Genomic DNA, 27661 nt, shown 5'->3' on the forward strand with positions numbered 1-27661 from the left:
TGTTTAAATGAACCAAGTTCGCAAGACGTTTTCCAGATGTGGTCCAGTTTCTGCTGCTGTCGTTCAATGATTTTACTTCATCATTTTCAGCACTTGTCTTTTTCAGTCTTCTGTGTAGATTAATCCACCATTTAAGGGGCTCTGGAAAGGCTCAAAATCATGAAAAGTTAAATTTTTACTTTTTGCGTTTTCTGAATCTGCAGACTATTACCTTTTAATAGATATATAATTTATTCAATTCCGAAGACTACGACTATTTTCAAATTTTTTTTGAAATGTGTTCTACATGGGCGTGACCCACTGTGGCGCTGTTAAACTGCTGTCAAATGGTGTTATTATTAACGTCCGTGTTCATCAGGTACATTTTAGTGATGTGAGATAAAGTATGTGTTGTGGCTAACCTGTGATGGTTCAATATATATCGCTGGTGTGATTGTCGATTGTTTCATGTTTATTTACTCTGTCGTTATCTCGAAAATATTCGTAATTAATTCTGTTTCTTGAGTCTCTGTTTTGTTGAAGTATAATAATGAGTAAAAGTAAAATTATTAGAAATCCTCTGAAGGCTTTTAAGAAAAGGAGAAATGTTGGAAACAATAAAGACGATGAAAATCCCCAACATAGCTTGTGTCCCAAAGAAGAAGACAGTTGGTGTAAATATAACAAAGGATTGCTAACTGGTGAAGTGTACACTCATAAGCATAGTCTGCCTCATGCAAAAATGGAGGTGATAAAACCTATTTTCAGAGACTTAGCAGCACCTGAACTGTTGAAAAAGTGTATTCACGGAAAAACTCAAAACCCCAATGAAAGTGTAAATAGTGTTATATGGTCGAGAATCCCCAAGACTGTATTTGTTGGAATAGAAACACTTCACTTTGGTGTGTATGATGCTGTTGCGACTTTCAATGATGGCAACATTGTAAGGTGCAAGGTATTTAGAAACATGGGAATGAAGATAGGTTCTAACATGGTACGAGCGATGCTTGCTTTAGACAAGGAACGCCTTCGGGCTGCAGACAGGGCTGTAAAGAGTCTAGAAATACTAGCAAGAGTAAACAGGAGGAGGAACAAGAGGAAGCTGGAGGAGGAGTTTGCAGAGGATGAAGATAATCCATCCTATGGACCTGGAATGCACTAAAAAGTTAATCCAATCTTTGTCGCTCGATTCCCAAAACTTTTATTTTCTCATACTAATTACATGTTTTCTAAGGATCTTCAAAACATATTTGTTTCAAACTTTCAGTAAATGTTACACAGTGCCTTCTGCATAATTTAACACAGCCTTTTTCCAAAAAACTGTATATTTTTGAATATATAAATAAAAAATTGCAAAAAAATGTGAATTTTCATTACAATTGAAAAAAAATCATCTTTAATAACTGAACTAAAATTTTGTAAAATCCCTGTGTTAAGTTGTAGCCCATATTCCAATAAATAATCTGTAAAAAGTTCAACTTCCTACCTCAAATACTTTGTGAGGAAAGATGTAATTTATAAGCGTTATTTTAACATTGCAAGTATAGGGCGTCCCGGAGCCCCTTAAAGCAGCGTATTCAAAAGATTTGAATACTTCTGCTATCATGTGTACGGCTTCGCCATCTGTTGAGCTACACGAGAACCAGGAGTGCCACTAGTTGTTGCGACACATCGACCGCTAGATGGCTCTGGGGCGACCCAGTTCCCGCCAGCAAGTAGTTGTACGCGTCTCCTCGTGGCGGCGCCCCAGTCGCCCGGTGTAATTGTTTAATAGCGGGACGATGATTTAATCCGGCAGTCGTGCGCTTTGCTGAATGGGGACGGACAATTGTTCTTTTCTTTTCTGGACGCAGCCTTGCGCGACCGGCGCGGTTTTCCCGCGACGGGTTCAGCTTACGAGGTCCTTGCGACACTCCATCAAAGGTTCATCGTCTATTAACGACGTTTTAGGTGCAACGCGTTGCAAACCACTGGTACACAGCTTAGGGCATTAGGGAATATTCACCACTTAGATACGTTTTTTGGTTAGCAAACGCAGGAATTGATGTAGTGATAAACTGTCATACGTCTAGTATTATTTGATTTTTCTTCGATTTTATTTGCGCTACAAAAGAGACCATGTATTAGGTACTGAACTGTTCTGAAGGGAACAGCTTAAAGGTTGCAATCAGGACAATGAATATTTATTTACAGACGGTGAAAAAAAGAAACAAATCAAATAATACTAGACCTGTGACAATTTATCACTACATTCATTACACACATTTCGTCTGCAAACGTTTTTTAATGTGTTAAACATTTGAGCTCAAGTTTGCAAGGGACAGAAAACTTGAAAAGGTTTGAAACTATGTTTAAAGTGTGCGAGAAGTAGTTAAGTCTCTCAAATTACAGCCCCATATCATTAACGTCGATATACAGCAGGATTTTGGAACATATATTGTGTTCGAACATTATGAATTACCTAGAAGAAAACGGTCTATTGACACACAGTCAAGATGGGTTTAGAAAACATCATTCCTGTGAAACACGACTAGCTCTTTATTCACATGAAGTGTTGAGTGCTGCTGACAAGGGATTTCGGATCGTTTTCGTATTTCTGGATTTCCGGAAGGCTTTCGACACTGTATCACACAAGCGGCTCGTAGTGAAATTGCGTGCTTATGGAATTTCGTCTCAGTTATGTGACTGGATTCGTGATTTCCTGTCAGAGAGGTCACAGTTCGTAGTAACTGACGGAAAGTCATCGAGTAGAACAGAAGCGATTCCTGCGGTTCCCCAAGGTAGTGTTACAGGCCCTTGGCAGTTCCTTATCTATATAAACGATTTGGGAGACAATCTGAACAGCCGTCTTCGATTGTTTGCAGATGACGCTGTCGTTTATCGACTAATAAAGTCATCAGAAGATCAAAACAAACTGCAAAACGAGTTAGAAAAGATATCTGAATGGTGCGAAAAGGGGCAGTTGACCCTAAATAACGAAAAGTGTGAGGTCATCCACATGAGTGCTAAAAGGAACTCGTTAAACTTCGGTTACACGATAAATCAGTCTAATCTAAAAGCCGTAAATTCAACTAAATACCTAGGTATTACAATTACGAACAACTTAAATTGGAAGGGACACATAGAAAATGTTGTGGGGAAGGCTAACCAAAGACTGGGTTTTATTGGCAGGACACTTAGATAATGTAACGGACCTACTAAGGAGACTGCATACACTACGCTTGTCCGTCCTCTTTTAGAATACTGTTGCGTGGTGTGGGATTCTTTGCAGATGGGACTGACGGAGTACATCGAAAAAGTTCAAAGAAGGGCAGCACGTTTTGTATTATCGCGAAATGTGGGTTAGAGTGTCACTAAAATGAAACAGGATTTGGGGTGGATATCATTAAAAGAAAGGCGTTTTCCGTTGCGACGGAATTTTCTTACGAAATTCCAATCACCAACTTTCTCGTCTGAATGCGAAATTATTTTGTTGACACCGACCTACATAGGGAGGAGCGATCACCACGATAAAATAAGGGAAATCAGAGCTCGTACGGAAAGATATAGGTGTTCATTCTTTCTGCGCGCTATACGAGATGGGAATAATAGAGAACTGTGAAGGTGGTTCGATGAACCCTCTGCCAGGCGCTTAAATGTGATTTGCAGAGAATCCATGTAGATGTAGATGCAGATGTAGTATCAAACACTGGACTAGTATAGTCTAGATGATTGTTTTAAACAAAAGCTAGCTTTTTTCCACGTATATCAAAATTAATGATGTCATATCTCCTGGTCCGTATGTCGTACAGTGACGAGAAGTTTGGAAGTGAATTCAGTGGTATTCATGCTTACTGTTGTCTGCACACTGTGTTGCGAGGAGAGTTAGCGGGAAGGAAGTAAGAAACTAAAAACGTCACTGCTGATGCTGTAGTTTTACTGCACGAACAATGGAAATGTACATTTATGTTCAGAAAAAAAAAAAAACCAGAACACCTTGAACCACTAGAGAGAGGACGTTCGTATTCAGAAAATGTATATATATATATATATATATATATATATATATATATATATATATATATATATATATATATAAAGAATGATGTGAATGGATTTAAATGATGGATTTGAAATGGCTTTAACTATTTTTGTTATTTACTCTTTCAGTACGAACTTTGTTGTAGAACCCCTTATTTACGTGTGGTAATAAAAATTCAATTAGACAGAATTAAGCACATTTAAAATTACCTGAACCTTAGCAACCCTCTCATGCGGATAAATTCATACTAACTGATTAATAACATTTATTTGAAAATTGTATAAATTAAATTTTTTACGTATTTCGGCCTTGGCACACAGTTTCTAAATGCAGTGGTTTTTTTAAAAATAGTTACTGAATTCTTTCCCGGCGTTAGCTATGGAACACAAGACTGTCTCTGTTAGCATAAAATGGTTAAATATTGCCAAGCCGACCTGAACGTTTAATCATCATTGACAAAACACACTTCACTATACGTTTAAGTTATTTGCTTTAGAAATTGCAAGAACCAACAGATTAACAACTTCAACGTTCCCAGAATGAGATTTTCACTTTGCAGCGGAGTGTGCGCTGATACGAAACTTCCTGGCAGATTAAAACTGTGTGCCCGACCGAGACTCGAACTCGGGACCTTTGCCTGTTCGCGGGCAAGTGTTCTACCACCTGAGCTACCGAAGCACGACTCACGCCCGGTCTCACAGCTTCAGTTCTGCAAAGGTCCCGAGTTCGAGTCTCGGTCAGGCACACAGTTTTAATCTGCCAGGAAGTTTCAACTTCAACGTTAATTATCCGCCAATGAATGCACAAATGTAAAACCAGTAATAAATTCAGTCAGCCCCAGGATCGTCGTAAAAGAAAAATATTTCGTAATCCACTGCTAATTTTATCTGCTCCCGATTTACGGGTTTGGTTAATTTTTTAGCTGAACAATTTTTTAAATGTGCCGCCGCTGCAAAGCGTTCGGTCGCGGCACAGCCCAGCAACACCAACGATAATCGCTAAAAATGCTGAAAATTCTTTAAAGAAATATTATAGATGACATGGGCAAGCTAATTTACATTAGTAATACACAATTTTTATTAATTACAATGTATTTAGACCACAACAATAATTAAACTTACATTACTTTGTAATTTCTCCTCTAATGGCGGCTAAAGATAGATACAGACAAAAGACGTCTACTCATTCATAAAATGCTACGTCACAGGTTCCTTTCTCTCTCAGCTCTCGAGGAAGACGACAAAGAATGCACATTATGTATTCCTATTTATACTCTAGCTGATTGTGAATGTCTCTTTGTAATCTTACAACATTATTTTCCTCTGTGGCTGTATTTTACATTTTTTTTCGCAGATATCAACATATTTCGTAATTACATTATGAGTATAGAAATATTACAATCATAAATACGTCGAGAATATTATTACAGAAAATATTACAATAATAACGAATGTCCTTTATACAAAATTAATTTTTTTTTTGTTAAACAATTACAGTACATACGAATTGCTTCATAGTGGCGTACATAGTACAATTAAATGTCATTTCATTTTATTAATAGTGTGTGTGCTGCCAGGGAATGTTACAATTACTACGTTCTGCAGAAATGATAAGCATTCCAGTCACCTCGGTTCAGCATGTGTCCTGTTTGTATAGCAGGCCCTGCTAACTTGTCCCATGCATGATGGCATCAATGCACATAGGAGGGGCGTTTGAAAAGTCCGTGCAAAAATAAAAACTACTTACGTGTTTGGGGTAAACCATTTTTCCTTTCCGACGTAGTCTCCTTTTAGACTTATACACTTCGACCACCGCTGTTCTAACTTGCTGATCCGTTCCGAATAATACGAATTGTCCAGGTCTGCAAAATAACTGTTAGTTGCTGCAATCACCTCCTCGTTTGAATAAAATCTTTTGTCCCGCCAGCCATTTCTTCAAACGGGGGAACAAATGGTAGTCCACGTCTGGAGAATAGGGTTGGATGTGAAACGAGTTGGAATCCTTTTTCCAATAATTTTGCGACCACAACTGCTGAGGTGTGTCCTGGTGCATTGTCGTGATGGAAAAGGACTTCTTTGCGGTCCAATCTCCGGCGTTTTTCTTGCAGCTCGGTTTTCAATCGGTCCAATGACGATGAATAATATTCACCTGTATTACTTTTACCCTTTTCCAGATAGTCGGTGAGGATTATCCCTTGCGAATCCCAAAAGACAGTCGCCATAACCTTCCCGGTCGAAGGAATGGTCTTCGCCTTTTTTGGTGCACATTCTCCCTTGGCAACCCATAGTTTAGATTGTTGTTTGGTCTCAGGAGTATAATAATGTATCAATGTTTCATCCACAGTGACGAAACGACGCTAAAAGTACCTGCGGATTCTTCCTGAACAGGTGCAAACCATCCTTGCAACACTTCACAAGACTCCGTTTTTGGTCAAGCGTGAGCAATCGCGGAACCCATCTTGCGGATAGCTTTCTCATGTCCAAATGTTTATGCAAAATATTATGTACCCGTTCATTCGAGATGCCCATAGCACTAGTAATCTCACGCACCTTAACTCTTCTGTCATCCATCACCATATCACGGATTTTATCAATGATTTCTGCAGTCGTAACCTCCACAGGGCGTCCAGAAAGTTCAGCATCACTTGTGCCCATATGGCCACTCCGAAAAATTCTGAAACCACTCATAAACTGTTCTAATCGAAGGTGCAGAGTCACCGTAATGTTTATCACACTTCTCTTTAGTCTCCTGAGGCGTTTTGCCTTTAATAAAGTAATGTTTAATCACCACACGAAATTCTTTTTCGTCCATTTTTTGACAATCACTCCACTTCCTTGATTAACACGAATGTCAAGCACAAAGAAATAGACAAGTATGGCTGAAACGTGGTGTGCGTTCTTTCCAAAGATGCTACTAACTAAACGTGACCTCGATACAAGCCGGTTGTACCATCTCCCGGACTTTGCGCGGACTTTTCAAACCCCCCTCGTAACGCTGGAATGGCGTCCTGTGATATAGTCATCCATGCTTTATTCACCTGGTTCCAAAATTCATCTGTGGTCATCGGCACTGGGTCACAATACTTCATCCGTCGTTTCACTGTATCCCACACATTTTCGACTGGCGGTAAGTCTGGTGATGTGGCGGACCAGGACAAAAGGCTGACATCCTGTGACACCGAGAAGGCAGGTGTTCGTGTAGCAACATGTGGTCGTGCGTTGTCTTGCTGGAAACTGGCGTCTGGGGTGTTGTGCAGAAGGGGTTGCGCTATGTCATTCATATTGGTGACAAAGGTCAGTGCCCTGCGTACGTACCGGGTGCTACTCATGGTTGTACCCAATAGTACCCTGGCTACATCAATAATTTAGTTGTGAACAAATTTTGTGATTGGAAGCATTATTTGCAAAACATTTTCTACATCTACACTACTGGCCATTAAAATTGCTACACCAAGAAGAAATGCAGATGATAAACGGGTATTCATTGGACAAATATATTATACTAGAACTGACATGTGGTTACATTTTCACGCAATTTGTGTGCATAGATCCTGAGAAATCAGTACCCAGAACAACCACCTCTGGCCTCGATGCGCCTGGGTATTGAGTCAAACAGAGCTTGGATGGCGTGTCCAGGTACAGCTGCCCATGCAGCTTCAACACGATACCACAGTTCATCGAGAGTAGTGACTGGCGTATTGTGACGAACCAGTTGCTCGGCCACCATTGAGCAGACGTCTTCAATTGGTGAGAGATCTGGAGAATGTGCTGGCCAGGGCAGCAGTCGAACATTTTCTGTATCCAGAAAGGCCCGTACAGGACCTGCAACGTGCGGTCGTGCATTATCCTGCTGAAATGTAGGGTTTCGCAGGGATCGAATGAAGGGTAGAGCCACGGGTCGTAACACATCTGAAATGTAACGTCCACTGTTCAAAGTGCCGTCAATGCGAACAAGAGGTGACCGAGACGTGTAACCGATGGCACCCCACACCATCACGCCGGGTGATACGCCAGCATGGCGATGACGAATACACGCTTTCAATGTGCGTTCACCGCGATGTCGCCAAACACGGATGCGACCATCGTGATGGTGTAAACATAACCTAGATTCCTCCGAAAAAATGACGTTTTGCCATTCGTGCAGCCAGGTTCGTCGTCTAGTACACCATAGCAGGCGCTCCTGTCTGTGATGCAGCGTCAAGGGTAACCGCAGCCACAGTCTCCGAGCTGATGGTCCGTGCTGCTGCAAACGTCGTGGAACTGTTCGTGCAGATGGTTGTTGTGTTGCAAACGTCCCCACCTGCTGACTCGGGTATGGAGACGTGGCTGCACGATCCGTTACAGCCGTGCGGATAAGATGTTTGTCATCTCGACTGCTAGTGATATGAGGCCGTTGGGATCCAGCACGGCGTTCCATTTAACCCTTCTGAACCAACCGATTCCATATTCTGCTAGCTGTCATTGGATCTCGACAAACGCGAGCAGCTATGTCGCGATACGATAAACCACAATCGCGATAGGCTACAATCCGACCTTTATCAAAGTCGGAAACGTGATGGTACGCATTTCTCCTGCTTACACGAGGCATCACAACAACGTTTCACCAGGCGACGCCGGTCAACTGCTGTTTGTGTATGAGAAATCGGTTGGAATCTTTCCTCATGTCAGCAAGTTGTAGGTGTCGCCACCGGCGCCAACCTCGTGTGAATTCTCTGAAAAGCAAATCATTCGCATATCAGAGCATCTTCTACCTGTCGGTTAAATTTCGCGTCTGTAGCACGTCATCTTCGTGGTGTAGCAGTTTTAATGGCCAGTAGTGTACATCTACATCTACATGGTTACTCTGCAATTCACACTTAAGTGCCTGGCAGAGGGTTCATCCAACCATTTTCATACTACTTCTCCACCATTCCACTCTCGAATGGCGCGTGGGAAAAAGAAACACCTAAATCTTTCCGTTCGAGCTCTGATTTCTTTTATTTTATAATGATGATCATTTCTCCCTACGTAGGTGGGTGCCAACAAAATATTTTCGCATTCGGAAGAGGAAGTTGGTGATTAAAATTTCGTAAACAGACCTCGCCGCAAAGAAAGCCGCCTTTGTTTCAGTGACTGCCACCCCAACTCGCGTATCATATCAGTGACGCTCTCACCCCTATTGCGCGATAACACGAAACGAGCTGCCCTTCTTTGCACTTTTTCGATGCCCTCCGTCAATCCACCTGGTAAGGATCCCATACCGCGCAGCGATATTCAAGCAGAGGACGGACAAGTGTAATGTAGGGCTGTCTCTTTAGTGGGTTTGGCGCCAACAAAGTGCAGTCTGTTTCGCCTTCCCCACAGTATTATCTATGTGGTCTTTCCAATTTAAGTTGCTCGTAATTGTAATTCCTAGGTATTTAGTCTAATTGACAGCCCTTAGATTTGTGGGATTTATCGTATACCCAAAATTTGTCGGATTTCTTGTAGTACCCATGTGGATGACCTCGCACTTTTCTTTGTTTAGTGCCAATTTTTTCGCACCAAACAGAAATTCTCTCTATATCATTTTGTAATTGGAATTCGTCGTCTGATGATTTTACTAGGCGGTAAGTTACAGCGTCGTCTGCAAACTATCTAACGAGACTGCTCAGATTATCACCTACATCATTAATGTAAATCAGGAACAGCAGAGGGCCTATGACACAACCTTGCGGAACGCCAAATATCACTTCTGTTCTATTCGATGATTTACCGTCTATCACTACCAATTGCGACCTCTCTGAGAGGAAATCATGAATCCAGTCACACAACTGAGACGATACCCCATATGCACGCAATTTATTTTATAGCTGCTTGTGAGGCGCGGTATCAAAAGCCTTCTGGAAATCTAGGAATATGGAATCGATCTGTGATCCCTTGTGGACAGCACTGATTATCCTGGTTTTGCTTTTGTTGATGTACATCTTATATCCTCCTTTCAAGACACAGTCCATTCCGTTCAACTGCTCTTCCAAGTCCTTTGCTGTCTCTGACAGAATTACAATGTCATCGGCGAACCTTTAAGTTTTTATTTCTTCTCCATCGATTTTAATTCCTACTCCAAATTTTTCTTTTGCTCCCTTTACTGCTCAGTATACAGAGTAAATAACATCGGGATAGACTACAACCCTGTCTCACTCCCTTCCCAACCACTGCTTCTCTTTCATCTCCCTCGACTCTTATAACTGCTATCTGGTTTCTGTACAAATTGTAAATAGCCTTTCTCTCCCTGTGTCTTACCGTGGCATCTTCAGAATTTGAAATAAGGGTATTCGGTCAACATTGTCAAAAGCTTTTGCTAAGTCTACAAATGCTACAAACGTAGGTTTGCCTTTTCTTAATCTGTCATCTAAGATAAGCCGTAAGGTCAGTATTGTCTCACGTGTTCCAACATTTCTACGGAATCCAAACTGATCTTCCCCGAGGTCGGCTTCTACCAGTTTTTCCATTCGTCTGTAAAGAATTCGCGTTAATATTTTGCAGCTGTGACTTATTAAACTGATAGTTCGGTAATTTTCACATCTGTCGACACCTGCTTTCTTTGGGATTGTAATTATTACATTCTTCTTGAAGTCTGAGGGTACTTCACCTGTATCATACATCTTGCTCGCCAGATGGTAGAGTTTTGTCAGGACTGGCTCTCCCAAGGTTACCAATAGTTCTAATGGAATGTTGTTTACTCCCGGGGCCTTGTTTCGACTCAGGTCTTTGAGTGCTCTGTCAAACTCTTCATGCAGTGTTATATCTCCCATTTCATCTTGATCTACATCCTCTTCCATTTGCATAATATTGTCCTCAAGTACATCGCCCTTGTATAGACCCTCTACATACTCCTTCCACCTTTCTGCTTTCCCTTCTTTGCTTAGAAGTGGGTTTCCATCTGAGCTCTTGATGTTCATTCAAGTGGTTCTCTTTTCTCCAAAGGTCTCTTTAATTTTCCTGTAGGCAATATCTATCTTACCCCTAGTGAGATAAGCCTCTACATCCTCGCATTTGTCCTCTAGCGATCCCTGCTTAGCCATTTTGCACTTCCTGTCGATCTCATTTTTCAGACGCTTGTATTCCTTTTTGCCTGCTTCATTTACTGCATTTTTATATTTTCTCCTTTCATCAATTTATATCAATATCTCTTCTGTTACCCAAAGATTTCTACTAACCCTTGTCCTTTTACCTAATTGACCCTCTGCTGCCTTCACTATTTCATCTCTCATAGCTACCCATTTTTCTTCTACTGGATTTCTTACCTCCATTCCTGTCAATTGCTCCCTTATGCTCTCCCTGAAACTCTCAGCAACCTCTGGTTCTTTCAGTGTATCCAGCTCCCATCTCCTTAAATTCCCACCTTTTTGCAGTTTCTTCAGCTTTAATCTACAGTTCATAAGCAACAGATTGTGATCAGAGTCCACATATGCCCCTGGAAATGTCTTAAAATTTAAAACCTGGTTCCTGAATCTCTGTCTTACCATTATATCATAGATAACACTTGGCTCAACAATCATGAAAGAAGGTTGTATACATGGAAGAAGCCTGGAGTTACGGGAATGTCTATTATTATGTAGTTTAAAAAATTATTAAACATCAAGATCTAGTCACGTGATCTAAATCGTTCTGTTATTGGCTGATGCTCTGGTTACGTCACAGACTAGGAGCAAAGATGAAGCTGCATTCGTGTTACAGAAGCGTTAGCCGAAGTTGCGAGGTTTTTACGTACTTTTTTGTCAGCAGTTCAGCTATTTACCGATGGAAAGCGCAAATACAACTTTAAAGTAAAAATGTAAGAAAATTTTGTGATCGCCGATAGTGGAGACGTAGCGAAAGTTGATGCATTTATGGTCCTACCATTTAGAGCGGCGGTATGTGCAACGAGGGACAGTCTTTTCCCAACTCCGTGCAACTTGCTTAAAACTAAGGAATTGTAGAGAGTTTATCTACGGGACCGTATATCATAACTAATAATTACTCCATTTTTATGTAAGATGATGCCACTTCAAACGTTTATACAGTAAGGATCGAAGCTGGACAGTGCGAAGATAAAATAACATTGTTTCTAATAAAGTAAAAAGTGTGTGGTCACTTTAAGTAACGAATATACACTCCTGGAAATGGAAAAAAGAACACATTGACACCGGTGTGTCAGACCCACCATACTTGCTCCGGACACTGCGAGAGGGCTGTACAAGCAATGATCACACGCACGGCACAGCAGACACACCAGGAACCGCGGTGTTGGCCATCGAATGGCGCTAGCTGCGCAGCATTTGTGCACCGCCGCCGTACGTGTCAGCCAGTTTGCCGTGGCATACGGAGCTCCATCGCAGTCTTTAACACTGGTAGCATGCCGCGACAGCGTGGACGTGAACCGTATGTGCAGTTGACGGACTTTGAGCGAGGGCGTATAGTGGGCATGCGCGAGGCCGGGTGGACGTACCGCCGAATTGCTCAACACGTGGGGCGTGAGGTCTCCACAGTACATCGATGTTGTCGCCAGTGGTCGGCGGAAGGTGCACGTGCCCGTCGACCTGGGACCGGACCGCAGCGACGCACGGATGCACGCCAAGACCGTAGGATCCTACGCAGTGCCGTAGGGGACCGCACCGCCACTTCCCAGCAAATTAGGGACACTGTTGCTCCTGGGGTATCGGCGAGGACCATTCGCAACCGTCTCCATGAAGCTGGGCTACGGTCCCGCACACCGTTAGGCCGTCTTCCGCTCACGCTCCAACATCGTGCAGCCCGCCTCCAGTGGTGTCGCGACAGGCGTGAATGGAGGGACGAATGGAGACGTGTCGTCTTCAGCGATGAGAGTCGCTTCTGCCTTGGTGCCAATGATGGTCGTATGCGTGTTTGGCGCCGTGCAGGTGAGCGCCACAATTAGGACTGCATATGACCGAGGCACACAGGGCCAACACCCGGCATCATGGTGTGGGGAGCGATCTCCTACACTGGCCGTACACCACTGGTGATCGTCGAGGGGACACTGAATAGTGCACGGTACACCCAAACCGTCATCGAACCCATCGTTCTACCATTCCTAGACCGGCAAGGGAACTTGCTGTTCCAACAGGACAATGCACGTCCGCATGTATCCCGTGCCACCCAACGTGCTCTAGAAGGTGTAAGTCAACTACCCTGGCCAGCAAGATCTCCGGATCTGTCCCCCATTGAGCATGTTTGGGACTGGATGAAGCGTCGTCTCACGCGGTCTGCACGTCCAGCACGAACGCTGGTCCAACTGAGGCGCCAGGTGGAAATGGCATGGCAAGCCGTTCCACAGGACTACATCCAGCATCTCTACGATCGTCTCCATGGGAGAATAGCAGCCTGCATTGCTGCGAAAGGTGGATATACACTGTACTAGTGCCGACATTGTGCATGCTCTGTTGCCTGTGTCTATGTGCCTGTGGTTCTGTCAGTGTGATCATGTGATGTATCTGACCCCAGGAATGTGTCAATAAAGTTTCCCCTTCCTGGGACAATGAATTCACGGTGTTCTTATTTCAATTTCCAGGAGTGTAGTTTTGAACGTGACGTGTATGAACAGCGATTGCAAATGCAATCGCATGTAAATAGAAGGGAAACAGAAGAATATTGTTTTTCTGATCGGTGAGATGAAGTGTTGTTATTGTGATTTGGTTTTCATATGTCGAGTCGTTTTGCAAATAAGTTAAAATAATCGTTCGGACTAGACCTGAACGAGCGATCTATGAACATTGCCTTATACATTTCGACGACCTACCGCTCTAACAATTGAAGGGCTCGGAGAGATATAGTCATAAGCCACAACTTTCACGAAATTAAGTTTTTCATGTTGTGGCATTCTTAACTATGTCTTCTTCACAATGTGTTGAAAAAGTTCCGTGTTACTGCAACAGATGCCAGGCTATGACGGAGTGCAGTTCTATGCTGTGCCATCTGGTGGTATTTTCAGAAGATACATAGTCACAAGCCACGGCAAAATGTCAGGTGGGTCAGGAACGTCTGAAGCGTCTTCGGGTCTTCAATGCATATTTGACACAGACAGTAGTGGAAGTGAAGAGCCTTACACTCTGGATCCTGACAGTGATGAATCTTGGCATCCATCGACCAGCAGTTCCAGCGCAGATGATGTTTCGGTAAGTATATAAAACGGTTTATTCTGGTGATTAATTTCCTGTGGCTTGTGACTTTGTTTCTCTCAACATTGCTAACGCATTTGAAAGCCATCCTGTGTGTTAATGATGAAACTTGATGGGCACATTTATATTACTGCTTAATAGTGCAATAATGTAGTTTCAAAGGCAAAAGATGTGTAAAAAATATTTTCTCATTAATGTGATTTTAGTGAAATTTAATGTTTTGTGTGGCTTATGACTATATCTCACGCAAATTCTTGGACTATTTTGCTCTTCATATTACAGCTTGAAATAAGTAGAATAAATGAAGAATCACCCAAAAAACCAAAGCCTTAACAGAAAAGAAAGCGAAATATTGATCAGTGGAAGAAAAATAAAGCAAAACGTCGACGAAATGCTGGTCAGCAGTATAAGTCTTTAAAAACCCACAAGACTGTTCAGGCTGCTACTATAGGAAGTCCCTGTACTTGTTTAAATAAATGCTTCACAAAACTGCTTGGAGAGGAAGAAAACAAACGGTTCAAATGGTTCTGAGCACTATGGGACTTAACTTTTGAGGTCATCAGTCCCCTAGAACTTAGAACTACTTAAACCTAACTAACCTAAGGACATCACACACATCCATGCCTGAGGCAGGATTCGAACCTGCGACCGGGGCGGTCGCGCGGTTCCAGACTGTAGCGCCTAGAACTGCTCGGCCACTCGGACCGGCTAGGAAGAAAACATTTTTCATTCATTTTGGGAAATAGGAAACATGGTAGGTATACAGATATTTCTATTAGGAAGAGGATATAAGCTCATCTTTTTTTTTCTTTCAGTAAAACATGGAAACTACCCACATAAATTTCAAGACGAAGCTGTACAAAGTGTTAGAGAATTTCTCAACGCCATACCGAAATATAACAGTCATTACAGTAGGCAACAGAACCCCAATAAAATGTATTTGGATTGTGATCTCACAATTGCTTCCTTATTTCGAGATAAATACTCGGAATACTGCAAGGAAAAGCAGGTTCCTGCAATATCTGAAAGTAAATTCAGAGAAATTTTCGTATCTGAATTTAATACAGGCTTCAAACTACAAAAAAGTGACACCTGTTCAAAATGTGATGGATTTCTAATTGCAATAAATAATCCAGAATTATATACAGAAGAAGTCACAGAAAAGAAACAATAATATGAACTGCATCTCAATAAGGCTGACAGAGGACAAAATATGATTGCGTCTTTAACTGCTCTGGATAAAGAAAATTCGAAAGAGCATCATTTGATAGCAGTGGACATGCAGCAAACGTTCCCCACACCTAAACTAACAGCTGGTCCAGCATTTTACAAGAAGAAAATGTGGACATACAACTATGGTATCCATGACGGTGTATCGAATACGGGTTATATGTTTCTGTGGAGCGAGAAAGATGGCGGACGGGGTTCAGATGGGGTTTGGAGCTACTTATTGAAGTACTTGAGGTAACTAATCTTCAGACAAAACATCTCCACATAATTACAGATATCTGCAAGGGTCAGGCAAAGAATTGGACTATTATTGCTTTGGAAAGGTCCATTGTTGCTACCAAAAGATTTGATTCTGTCCAGTGTTACTTCCCTGTGGTCGGTCACACCATGCTACCTTGCGATCGTGATTTTGGTCGCATTGAACTGTATGCAAGAAACAGACGTCCAATAGTGTACACTCCAGATGAATGGGCAGAAGTAACAAAATCTGTGAGTCCAAAACTTTTCATTGTAACTAAAATGGAAAGAGAAGACTTCAGAAGTTTGGAAAGCCTGGAGACATTGACCTCAAAACATACAGAATCGACGTCTGGAGATCCCAACCATTTCTGTGAAGCAACTCAGTTTAAGCTTGAGTCTGAAGATCCCTTCAAGCTAAGTGTAAAGCACTCTTATTCAGACATAGGAGCTTTCATGTCAGTGGATATTCGTGTCAAAAAGAAAGGAAGGCTAGTTGAACCAAATCCATATCAGCTGCCAATAAATTACGGAAAGCCACTACCAGTTAACCAGAAAAAAATTGATGATGTACTGTCTCTTATGATATACATACCTGCAGCAAATCAAGATTTCTTTCCGTCATCTACTGGAAATAACTTGTACAATGATGAGGTAGAGGAACTTCCTTGATGTAACTGTATCAATGAAAAAGTAAGTTATACATGTCAGATACCTGATATGTGTATATTAATGTGTAAGAATTATATATTCTGCTTGCTGTGTAAGAGTAGTTAAAATAAATCCTTACAAATTCATACTTTGTGTTTTAAACAATTTTTTTGGGAGATATAGTCATAAGCCACCATTGACTATATCTTAATTAAAATCATCTAAAATTAATATTTTATAGCATGCAGAGAGTTGACTATTTAACAACATGCTTCGCAAGTATTAAGCAAGTGTTTGCAGTAGAAATAAGGTTTCTATTTTGTATTAAACATTTTCAGACCTCTGTGGAACTTTAAACTCGCTGTATCTAAAAAAAAGTTCGATGTGGCTTGTGACTATATCTCTCCAACCCCTTCAATTAAGCTACCAAACAATTAAGGTATATTTAGCTAAAACGACAATTTCCGCAAAGAGTTTAATTTCGTTGAACGACGCTATGCTTCCTTGTGACTGTGGGGAGGTAAGTTAACGCTAATTTCACAGTGCAACACATTTTTAATTAAGTTCGTGAACTTGCGCGTCGGTTGTTGTGGCGGTTTGCCGGTACGGTGAAACCACACTTTTACGCATCTTCTCGTTCTCTGGAGCACTCAAACACAACTTTTCAGGACTTTTTTAAACGTATTTGTTCAGTATGGTACTACACACCATTTGAAACACATTTTCCGAAACGTAAATTCCAAAAGCCGAGACATCGCCGCGAATGAGCTTTACGACTGCAAGAACAGAGGGGGTAGCCTGTGACGTCACAGGTATCACACGATCCGAACGGAGCGTTCTAGCTGGCTTTCAAGTTGTCTGAATTTAGTTTCCGTTTTCACAACAAAATACTGAAATTCAAGCCGCAAAACGCATGTTAGGCGCTTGAAATGACGTAATTAATCATTTAAGACAATTTACAGAAATGAATCGATGCCGTATTGCAGCAAATATACAGGGTGGTCCATTGTAGTGACCGGGCCAAATAACTCACGAAATAAGCGTCAAACGAAAAAACTACAAAGAACGAAACTCGTCTAGCTTGAAGGGGGAAACCAGATGGCGCTGTGGTTGGCCCGCTAGATGGCGCTGCCATAGGTCAAACGAATATCAACTGCGTTCTTGTATATAGGAACCCCCATTTTTTATTACATATTGAATGTTTTAGCTGGACCACTTTTTTCTCTTTGTCATAGATGGCGCTGTAATAGTCACAAGGATATCGCTCACAATTTTAGACCAACCGTTGGTAACAGGTAGGTTTTTTAAATTAAAGTAGAGAACGTAGGTACGTTTGAACATTTTATTTCGGTTGTTCCAATGTAATACATGTACCTTCGTGAACTTAGCATTTCTGAGAACGCATGCTGTTACAGCGTGATTACCTGTAAATACCACATCAATGCAATAAATGCTCAAAATGATGTCCGTCAACCTCAAAGCATTTGGCAATACGTGTAACGACATTCCTCTCAACAGCGAGTAGTTCGCCTTCCGTAATGTTCGCACATGCATTGACAATGCGCTGACGCATGTTGTCAGGCGTTGTCGGTGGATCACTATAGCAAATATCCTTCAACTTTCCCCACAGAAATCAATCCGGGGACGTCAGATCCGGTGAACGAGCGGGCCATGGTATGGTGCTTCGACGACCAATCCACCTGTCATGAAATATGCTATTGAATAACGCTTCAGCCGCACGCATGCTATGTGCTGGACATTCATCATGTTGGAAGTACATCGCCATTCTGTCATGCAGTGAAACATCTTGTAGTAACATTGGTAGAACATTACGTAGGAAATCAGCATACACTGCACCGTTTAGATTGCCATCGATAAAACGGTTACAACAAAAAATTGGCGAATACCAGGCAGGCTTTCGCAACGGTCATTCATGCACACAACAAATCCTCAATCAGATGTTGTTGTGTTCTTCAGTCCAGAGACTGGTTTGATGCAGCTCTCCATGCTACTCCATCCTGTGCAAGCTTCTTCATCTCCCAGTACCTACTGCAACCTACATCCTTCTTAATCTGCTTAGTCTATTCATCTCTTGATCTCCCTCTACAATTTTTGCCCTCCGCGCTGCCCTCCAATACTAAATTGGTGATCCCTTGATGCCTCAGAACATGTCCTATCAACCGGTCCCTTCTCCTAGTCAAGTTGTGCCACAAACTTCTCTTCTCCGCAATTCTGTTCAGTACCTCCTCATTAGTTATGTGATCTACCCATCTAATCTTCAGCATTCTTCTGTAGCACCAGATCTCAAAAGTTTCTATTCTCTTGTTGCCTAAACTGTTATCCATGTTTCACCTCCTTATACCATACTAATACTTTCAGAAAGGACTTGCTGATGCTTAAATCTTTACGCGATGTAAGAGATTTCTCTTCTTTAGAAACGCTTTTCTTGCCATTGCTAGTCTACATTTTATATCCTCTCTACTTCGACCATCATCAGTTATTTTGTTCCCCAAATAGCAAAACTCATCTACTCCTTCGTGTCTCATTTCCTAATCTAATTCCCTCAGCACCGCCCGATTTAATTCGACTACATTCAATTATCCTAATTTTGCTTTTGTTGATGTTCATCTTATATCCGCCTTTCAAGACACTATCCATTCCGTTCAATTGCTCTTCCGAGTCCTTTGCTGTCTCTGACAGAATTACAATGTCATCGGCGAATCTCAAAGTTTTTATTTCTTCTCCATGCATTTTAATACCTACTTCGAATTTTTCTTTTGTTTCCTTTACTGCTCAATATACAGATTGAATAATATCGGGGAGAGGCTACAACCCTGTCTCACTCTCTTCCCAACCACTGCTTCGCTTTCATGTCCCTCGACTCTTATAACTGCCTTATGGTTTCTGCACAAATTGTAAATAGGCTTTCGCTCCCTGTATTTGACTCCTGACACATTCATAATTTGAAGGATAGTATTCAAATCAGCATTGTAAAAAGCTTTCTCTAAGTCTACAAATGCTAGAAACGTAGGGTTGTCTTTCCTTAATCTATCTTCTAAGATTAACCACGCAGTAAAGCTGCAAGCCCTGGGGAAAAATTACGTCTGTACTTTCCCCTTGCTTTCAGCCGTTCTCAGTACCAGCACAGAAAGATCGTTTTCGTTGATGTTACAAGACCAGATTAGTCAACATCCAGACTCCTGCCCCTGCAACAAAGAACGTAAGTGTGAAGAAATCAAGGGCAACGGAAGAAATGCTTCAGCTGATCGATGAAAGAATGAAGTAAAAAAATGTTCAGGGAAATTTAGCAATACAGAAATACAAGTATACCAACTGAATACTTGAAGTATATGAATGAGTCCGCTATCATGTTAGGGCACATTATTTGTAAAGGTCCCTCTTTATCACATTAATTGTCACATTATCACATTATTAGTTTCGGCAGCTGCATCGTCAGATAGTAAAATATTCTGATGTAGGCGACAACGTCAAAATGTACATGTTTAGGTACATGGTAGTACAAGAGCATTGGCAATGAAATAAATAGCGAGTGTTGGGAAGATGAGGCGAAATGGTTGGATTAACAATGTGAAGAAATCGGAAAAGAAATTATTGGCACGACTGAATCAGAGCATGACAAAGTAAAAATAACCTTCACTGAAACTAAAAGAAAGGGCGGCAACATTAAGAGTGCAATGGGAATTCCATTGTTAGGTGCAGAGCAGAGAGCGGGTATGTAGAAAGCGTACACTAAAGGCGTTATTTGATGATGTTATAGAAGAACAAGCAGGAGTCGACAGAGAAGAGATAGTCATCGAGCATTACTATTTAAAAGACCTTTGCAAGCCTTAAGATCAAATTAGGCAAAAAGGGATAGATAACGTTCCATCGGAATTCCTAAAATCATTTGTGGGAAGTAATAACAAAACGCCTATTTACATTATTTGTCAGAAACGGCTTAGAACACTGTTTCAGAAACAAAGAAACAAACGTGCCAAATTTAAACAGACGCAAAATCCCCAAGACGGGCGATCTTTTATAGAAGCTCGAAATTCAGCGCCGAGATGCCTATAACAGTTTCCACAACGAAACATTGTCTCGAAACCTGGCAAGAAGTCCAAAGAGATTCTGGTCGTATGTGAAGTATGTTAGCGGCAAGAAACAATCAATCTCTTCTCTGCCAAAGCAGTGTTACTAAACACAGCCTTCCGAAATTCCTGCACCAAAGGAGACGAAGTAAATAATCCAGAATGAAGAACAGCTCCCAACATGAGTAACGTAGAAGTAAATGTCCCCGGAGTTGTGAAGCAACTTATAAAAGCAAGTCTTCTGTTCCAGACTGTATACCAATTAGGTTCCTTTCGGAGTATGCTGATGCATTAGCTGCATACTTAACAATCATATACAACCGTTCGCTCGACGAAAGATCCGTACCCAAAGACTGGAAAGTTGCACAGGTCATACCAATATTCAAGAAAGGTAGTAGGAGTAATCCACTAAATTACAGGCCCGTATCATTAATGTCGATATGCAGCAGCATTCTGGAACATATGTTGTGTTCAAACATTATGAATTAGCTCGAAGAAAACGGGCTATTGACACACAGTCAACATGGGTTTAGAAAACATCGTTCCTATGAAACACAACTACCTCTTTATTCACATTATGAGTGCTATTCACAAGGGATTTGAGATCGATTCCGCATTTCTGGATTTCCGGAAAGGTTTTGACACTGTACCACACAAGCGGGTTCAGTGAAATTGCGTGCTTATGGAATATCGTCTCAGTTATGTGAGTGGATCTGTGATTTCCTGTCAGAGAAGTGACAGTTCGTAGTAACTGACGGAAAGTCATCGAGTAAAACGGATGTGTTTTCTGGCGTTCCCCAAGGTAGTGTTACAGACCATTTGCTGTTTCTTATCTACATAAACGACATGGGAGACAATCTGAGCAGTCGTCTTCGGTTGTCTGCAGATGACGCTGTCGTTTATCGACTAATAAAGTCATCAGAAGATCAAAACAAACTGCAAAACGGTTTAGAAAACATATCTGAATGGTGTGTAAATTGACAGTTGACCCTAAAGAGCGAAAAGTGTGAGGTCATCCACATGAGTGCTACAAGGAATTCGTTAAACCTCGGTTACACGATAAATCAAATCTAAAGGCTGTAAATTCAAGTAAATACCTAGGCATTACAATTGCGAACACTTAAGTTGGAAGGAACACACAGAAAATGTTGTGGGGAAGGCTAACCAAAGACTACGTTTTATTGGCAGGACACTTAGAAAATGTAACAGACCTACTAAGGAGACTGCATACACTACGCTTGTCCGTCCTCTTTTAGAATACTGCTGCCCGGTGTGGGATCCTTACCAGACAGGACTGACGGAGTACATCGAGAAAGTTCAAAGAAGGGCAGCACGTTTTGTATTATCGCGAAATATGTGAGAGAGTCACTGGAATGATACAGGATTTGGGCTGGACATCATTAGAAGAAAGGCGTGTTTCGCTGCCACGGAATCTTCTCACGAAATTCTAATCACCAACTTTCTGCTGCGAATGCGAAAACATTTTGTTGACGCCGACCTACATAGGAGAAACGATCACCACGATAAAATAAGGGAAATCAGAGCTCGTACGGAAAGATGTAGATGTTCATTCTTTCCGCGCGCTATACGAGATTGGAAAAATAGAGGATTGTGAAGGTGGTTCGATGAACCCTCTGCCAGGCACTTAAATGTGATTTGCAGAGTATCCGTGTAGATGTAGATGTAGACTGGTGACATACCATGTGGCTTTCGGAAAAGCATCATCCACCCAATTCCAAAGACGGCAAGAGCTGACAAGTGCGAGAATTATCGCACAATCAGCTTAACAGCTCATGCATCGAAGCTGCTTACAAGAATAATATGCAGAACAATCAAAAAGAAAATTGAGGATGTGTTATATGGCGATCAGTTTGGCTTTAGGAAAGGTAAAGCAAAACAGAAATGCACGTCTGACGTTGTGGTTGGCAATCGAAGGAAGACTGAAGAAAATCCAAGAAACGTTCATATGATTTGTCGATCTGGAAAAAGGGTTCAACAATTTAAAGTGGTGCAAGATGTTCAAAATCCTGAGAAAAATTGAGGTAAGCTATATTGAAAGACGGATAATATAGAGTATTTACAAGAGCCAAGAGGGAATAATAACAAATGGTTGAAATCGCTCTGAGCACTATAGGACTTAACATCCGAAGTCATCAGTCCCCTAGAACTTAGAACTACTTAAGCCTAACTAACCTAAGGACGTCACACACATCCATGCCCGAGGCAGGATTCGAACCTGCGACCGTAGCAGCAGCGCGGTTCCGGACTGAAGCGCCTAGAACCGCTCGGCCACAGCAGCCGGCTGGAAAAATAAGAGTGGACGACCAAGAGCGAGGTGTTCAATCTATGCGTCAAAGAAGAAATGCCGGCCGCGGTGGCCGTGCGGTTCTAGGCGCTTCAGTCCGGAACCGCGGGACTGCTACGGTCGCAGGTTCGAATCCTGCCTCGGGCATGGATGTGTGTGATGTCCTTAGGTTAGTTCGGTTTAAGTAGTTCTAAGTTCTAGGGGACTGATGACTTCAGGAGTTAAGTCCCATAGTGCTCAGAGCCATTTGAACCATTTTTGAAAGAAGAAATGACGAAAATAAAAAGTAAGGTTCAAGAGTAGGACTGAAATTCAAGGTGAAAAGATGTCAAAGATTTGCTGATGACATTGCTATTCTTAGTGAAAGTGAAGAAGAACTGCATGATTTGCTGAATGGAACGAACAGTCTAATGAGTACAAAGTATGGACAGAGAGTAAATCGCAGAAAGACTAAAGTAATGAGAACACTGAGAATCTTACGATCAGGATTGGTGGTCAACAAGTAGATGAAATGACGGTATTCTGCTACCTAGGCAGCAAAATAACGGACGGGGCAGGGAGCACATACAAAGCAGGCTAGCATTCCTGACCAAGAGAATTGTACTGGTATCATATATACGGCTTAGTTTGTGGATGAAATTTCTGAGAATATACGTCCGGGTCACAGCATTGTACGGTAGTTAGATATGAATTGTTGGAAAATCAGAACACAAAAGAATCGAAGCTTTTTAGATGTGGTGCTACAGAAAAGTGTTAAAAATTAGGTGGGCACCTAAGGTAAAGGAATGAGGTGGTTCTGTGCAGAAGTGGAGAGGCAGGAAATATGCGGAAAACACTGATAAGGAGAAGGGACAGGATGACAGGAGACCTGTTAGACATCACGGAATGAGTTTCATGATAATACAGGGAGCTGTAGAGGGCAAAAACTGTAGAGGAAGACAGAGATCGGAATACATCCAGCAAACAGTTGAGGACGTAGGTTGCAAGTGCTACTCGGAGATGAAGAGGTTGGCAGGTGACAGAAGATTGATGATTCAAAAAATAAAAAATAAAATAATATAAGAGTAGTGCTCACATTCTGGTAGGGAATGAAGTACAAAGAAATGTGTGTACAAGCCGGCGCTGATAATTTGTATAACTACTATGCAGGCAACCACAGTCATACACTACAGGCCATTGAAATTGCTACACTAAGAAGATGATAAACGGATATTCATTGGACAAATATATTATAGTAGAACTGACATGTGATTACATTTTCACGCAATTTGGGTGCATAGATCCTGAGAAATCAGTACCCAGAACAACCACCTCTGACCGTAATAACGGCCTCGATACGCCTGGGCATTGAGTCAAATAGAGCTCGGATGGCGTGTACAGGTACAGATGGCCGTGCAGCTTCACAGTTCATCGAGAGTAGTGACTGGCGTATTGTGACGAGCCAGTTGCTCGGCCACCATTGACCAGACGTTTTCAGTTGGTGAGAGATCTGGAGAATGTGCTGGCCAGGGCAGCAGTCGAACATTTTCTGTATCCAGAAAGGCCCGTACAGGACCTGCAACATGCGGTCGTGCATTATCCTGTTGAAATGTAGGGTTTCGCAGGGATCGAATGAAGGGTAGAGCCACAGGTCGTAACACATCTGAAATGTAACGTCCACTGTTCAAACTGCCGTCAATGCGAACAAGAGGTGACGGAGACGTGTAACCAATGGCACCCCATACCATCACGCCGGGTGATACGCCAGTATGGCGATGACGAATACACGCTTCCAATGTGCGTTCACCGCGATGTTGCCAAACACGGATGCGACCATCGTGATGCTGTAAACAGAATCTGGATTCATCCGAAAAAATGACGTTTTGCCATTCGTGCATCCAGGTGAGTCGTCGAGTAGACCATCGCAGGCGCTCCCGTCTGTGATGCAGCGTCAAGGGTAACCGCAGCCACGGTCTCCGAGCTGATAGTCCGTGCTGCTGCAAACGTCGTCGAACTGTTCGTGCAGATGGTTGTTGTCTCGCAAACGTCCCCATCTGTTGACTCAGGGATCGAGACGTGGCTGCACGATCCGTTACAGCCGTGCGAATAACATGCCTGTCATCTCGACTGCTAGTGATACGAGGCCGTTGGGATCCAGCACGGCGTTCCGTATTACCCTCCTGAACCCACCGATTCCATATCCTGCTAACAGTCATTGGATATCGACCAACGCGAGCAACAATATCGCGATACGATGAACCGCAATCGCGATAGGCTACGATCCGACCTTTATCAAAGTCGGAAACGTGATGGTACGCATTTCTCCTCCTTACACGAGGCATTACAACAACGTTTGACCAGGCAACGCCGGTCAACTGCTGTTTGTGTGTGAGAAATCGGTTGGTAACTTTCCTCGTATCAGTACGTTGTAGGTGTCGCCACCGGCGCCAACCTTGTGTGAATGCTCTGAAAAGCTAATCATTTGCATATGACAGCATCTCCTTCCTGTCGGTTAAATTTCGCGTCTGTAGCACGTCATCTTCGTGGTGTAGCAATTTTAATGGCCAGTAGTGTACTTGGTGACGGCTGCGTACAACACACACACACACACACACACACACACACACACACGCACACACACAGACACACGCGCACTGACCGGCGTGTCGGGGGAACGCACGTGACCCTACTGCAGATCGACGGCAGCCGATTGGCTGCATCAGCCGGTTTGGTCCGGTTGACGCCGCGAGACAGACGCACGCACGATTACGCACACGCACTGAAGCTGCCTGCTCGTGTTGTGACGTCACACGCGCGCGGCCGCCGCGGTCTCTTGCGGGCCGTGCCGGGCCGTTTGCCCTCCATCTGCTGTGATACGACGGTCTTTCTGGAAGTAAAGTCTCAAATTCATGCCTACTTGTTTTTCGTGTCCCCTTCCAGCCTTGGAGCCAAAGAAACTGGGAAATTTGTGGTAAGTTCCTATGGGACCAAACTGCTGAGGACATCGGTCCATAGGCTTACACACTATTTAATCCAAATTAACGGGGGTAGGACGTCAAACGGGCCGACTTGGAGCAGGAGAGACACCACAGGACATTTTATTTGCCACTGTCTATTCTTTTACAAATAAGTTCATAAAACTTTGTCTGCATCAGCAGGAAGGATTCAGAATTCACACTCATAGCAGTGGAAGCTCGAAAACATAAAGAAGTAATTTTTTTTACGTGTGAAATTTCATCATTTTTCTCACTTACTAGTGGCAGCATTTGTTGCTATAGGTAAACTTTTCTTCATAAGTAAGAGAGACGATTGGATGAATTTTGCACAGCATACAAACCATACTTAAAGATGTACGAAAGTCTAGAATTTTCCAAATGTATTAAAAACTGTGGTAAAAATTGAGGTAATTAACTACAAAATTTTTGTTTCTTCTATACATGAAGTTTAAAATGCAACAGATCATTCGTTTTTTCACAAATTAAATAAATTCTACAGTTTCAGACACCTGTAAGTATGGTTTGTATGCTGTGCAAAATTCATCGGACAGTCTCTCTTACTTATGAAGAAAATTGTACCTATAGCAACAAATGCTGCCATTAGTAAGTGCAAAAAGTGATGAAATTTCACACGTAAAAAAATTTATTTTGTTATGTTTTCGAACTTCCACTGCAATGAGTGTGAATACTGAATCCTTCCTGGTGATGCTGACAAAGGTTTGTGAATTTATTTGTAAAAGTATGGACAGTAGGAAATTAAAATGTCCTGTGGTGCCTCTCCTGCTCCAAGTCGGCCCGTTTGACGTCCTACCCCCTACCCCCGTTAAACTAAGTAGCGCCAGGGACAACACACACACACACACCCATGTCCGAGGGAGGACGCCAATTTCCGACAGGGGAAGTTGTCTTAGACTGCGAGTCTACTTCGTGCGACAAAGAAACTGCTACATTATCGTGTAGGGCCGCCGCGAGCACGCAGGAGTGCCGCAACACGACGTGGCATGGAGTCGACTAATGTCTGGAGTAGTGCTGGAGGCAACTGACACCACGAATCCTGCAGGGCTGTCTGTAAATCCGTAAGAGTACGAACAGGTAGAGAGATCTCTTGTGAACAGCACGTTGCAAACCCAGATACCCTCAATAATGTTTATGTCTCGGGGGGTTTGGTGGCCAGCGGAATTGTTTAAACTCAGAAGAGTGTTGCTGGAGCCACTCTGTAGCGATTCCGGACGTGTGGGGTGTCGCATTGTCCTGCTGGAAATGCCCAAGTCCGTCAGAATGCGCAGTGAACAAGCATGGATGCAGGTGATCAGACAGGATGCTTACGTACGTGTCACCTGTCGGAGTCGTATCTAGACGTATGCCGGGTCCCACATCACTCCAACTGCACACCACCCACACCGCTACACAGCCTCCACCAGCTTGAACAGTCCCCTGCTGACGTGCAGGGCCGATGCATTCGTGACGTTGTCTCCATACTCGTACACATCCATCCGCTCGATGCAATTTGAAACGAGACTCGAAAAATGGTTCAAATGGCTCTGAGCACTATGGGACTTAACATCTGAGGTCACCACTCACCTAGAACGTAGAACTACGAGGGTTATTCCAAAAGTAAGGTCCGATTCGCCGTAACTATTGAAATTTGGCGCCAATGACAAAACACGCATGCGCGCCGACTCCTGGCAAGCCTTGCGCGTCAAACGCCGCCATTCGCTTTGTTACTGTTGCTGAGTGTAGTTCACAGTGTCACTTTACAATGTTTAAGACAATTGATCAGCCCGCCGATTGTGAAGTAAGGGCAGTGATACGGTTTTTGTCTGCAAGAAACAATTCAGCGGCGGAAATCCATCGGCAGATTACTGAAGTGTACTGTCCTAACATAATGAGCGACAGTAAAGTGCGCAAGTGGGTGCGAGCTTTTAATGAAGGACGGGATAATGTGCACGATGAACCACGGTGTGGCCGACCATCAGTGATTTCAGACGATTTGGTCAATGCGGTTGACAAAAAATTCGTGAAGATCGCCGATTCACTATT

This window comes from Schistocerca serialis, chromosome 11 (genome assembly GCF_023864345.2).
Source record: "Schistocerca serialis cubense isolate TAMUIC-IGC-003099 chromosome 11, iqSchSeri2.2, whole genome shotgun sequence".
Taxonomy (NCBI): domain Eukaryota; kingdom Metazoa; phylum Arthropoda; class Insecta; order Orthoptera; family Acrididae; genus Schistocerca; species Schistocerca serialis.